The following is a 2,627-nucleotide window of genomic DNA, read 5'->3' as shown; positions in this document are numbered from 1 at the left end:
ATAGACAAAGAATTTGTCGATATCTAAATAATTAAATCGACGGCAGTTATGTCGATTTTATTGAATCAAATATCGACAGAAATGGCGTCGATTTTATATAATAATATCGACGGTAATGTTGTCGATTTTATTAAATAAAATATCGACAAAAAAGGCGTCGATTTTATATAATAATATTGACGGCGACGTTGTCGATTTTAGTAAGAAAGTAAAGTTCTCAAACTCATATTATAGACGGAAATGATGTCGATTTTATTAAATTATTATCGACGGCTAGGCAAGCCGTCGATTTTATTCGAATTTTGAAAAATCGACAAGCTTAATAGTGACTACCTCCACCGTCCATTTTACCGTCGATTTTTAATATTATCGACGGTTTAGCCGTCGATTTTAACGATGTTTCTTGTAGTGACGGTAATACTATACTCTTTTTTTTTTTTGTCTACGCGAGAAATTTAAAGGATTCAAATATACCAAAATGACAATAACATTCTCTTTTTTATAATGTTACTAGTGTATGTTTTCGTACTCTGTACGGGATAATATATAAAATTATATATAAAAAAATTTTAAAAATTAAATAAAATAGAGTAAAATCCCTCCCCGATCCCTAACCATTTACAAAATTGACTTGGCGCCCCCTCACCATTGGAAATTAACAACGCGGTCCTTAACCATTCTCTCCGTGTGACCAAAAGGACCATTTTTACCGGTACTTCCGGTTAAGAAGGTCCTTTCGATCACACGGAAAGAATGGATAAGGACCGTGTTGTTATTTTCTAATGGTGAGGGGACCGGGGAGGGATTTTACTTAAAATTGGAAAATAAATAAATAAAAAGTATTGTTTTAAGTTTTGCATCTAATGCATTCTGCCATATTTTACATGTGGACGTAGAGCAAACAACGTTAAATTTAATAGATAATACGAAATCATTAACAACGAAACTTAACACAAAAGTGATAATTATTTGGGTTGATTAAGCATTATTATGTCTTGGATTTAGGGTTTTAAGAACGACATGTATGTTCTATATTGTTGAACCTAAAAAAAAGGTTAGTTCAAAAGTATTATTTCATACACCTTTTTCTAAAAAAAATTAAACTGCTTTTCTTATTAGTGGAACTAAATTCATCAACCATAATTTTAATAGTAGGGTTACACGTAGAGACTAAATATTCTTTTTAGAAGTGATATTTGTTTTATCCAAATGTTCGTGATATGACGAATTAATTTTAATTTAATTTTACGTATTTTAATTTTGTTTCTTTAGTTACTAATTTAAATTTTATGTCAGAGGATTTAGAGTTTTCTTTATTTAACCTAAAGTTGAGTGAGTTTCTTCGATTTAATTTTTAAACCAGTGAACAAATTATATTGAGGTATTTCTTTCTTGTTGCATCAAGAAATTGAATACAAAGAATCAGTTGATTTTTATTCAATTTCTTGATGCAACAAGAAAGAAATACCTCAATCTAATTTGTTCACTGATTTAGAAATTAAATCGAAGAAACTTACTCAACTTTAGGTTAAATAAATAAAACTCTAAATCCTCTGACATAAAATTCCAATTAGTAACTAAATAAATAAAATTAAAATACGTAAAATTAAATTAAAATTAATTCGTCATATCACGAACATTTGAATGAAACAAATATCACTTCTAAAAATCTAAAAAGAATATTTAGTCTCTACGTGTAATCCTACTATTAAAATATTTAGTCTCTAACCATCTAGAAAAGGACCTGGTGTCCTTTGACCATTAGAAAATAATAACACGGTCCTTATCCATTCTCTCGTGTGACCGGAATGACCCTCTTGCCGGTTTTCGGGTAAAAAGTAACCGGAAGTACCGGTAAGAGGGTCCTTTTGGTCACACGGAGAGAATGGTTAAGGACCGCGTTGTTAATTTCCAATGGTGAGAGGGCGCCAGGTCAATTTCGTAAATGGTTAGGGACCGAGGAGGGGTTTTACTCAATAAAATATATATAATAATTATTATTATAAATATTTTACCAAGTTATAATTAAAATCACTTTTAGGATTTTAAATATTAAAATATTAAAAATAGTTAGTATTGTCTTAATCAATTTGAGTTCGTTGAGTGATCATCTCACTCATCTGCTTAAACAATTATTAGGAATTAGAATCTCACTTTGTGTGTGTAGCAATCTATTGGCTAGCGATAAACCCTTAATAAATTGAGCATTAATACGTGGTTAGACTTATCAAGAGTACCCGAATATGTGGGTACCTGACCCGTCCAACCCGGTTGGAGAGGGTAATAACTTGACCCGAGTCGGGACAAATTTTGCTCAGGACAGGGCATGGTCGGGTTTAGGGTGTACCCGCCCTGAATGTATACATATAAACACTTTTTAGCTATTAGGATTTGCCTCACATCATAGATTAAGTGATTCACAGCTTCAGTCCATACTCTATAGCCATGCAAGAGAAACCCAGTCATCCTCACCCAGAATCTTCTTCTTCTCGGTTTTTTCACAAAAAAATCTCATAGCTCCCGCCATTGTCGTTATTGAGCCCATCGCCGCCTACCCCCTTCACCGCTCCCATCTTCCTTCACAACTCATATCGCCATTGCTGCTTATCCCGTTATCGACTTACCAT

This window comes from Arachis ipaensis, chromosome B05 (genome assembly GCF_000816755.2).
Source record: "Arachis ipaensis cultivar K30076 chromosome B05, Araip1.1, whole genome shotgun sequence".
Taxonomy (NCBI): domain Eukaryota; kingdom Viridiplantae; phylum Streptophyta; class Magnoliopsida; order Fabales; family Fabaceae; genus Arachis; species Arachis ipaensis.
The sequence above is the reverse complement of the archived record's forward strand: the minus strand, read 5'-3'. Positions refer to the sequence as shown.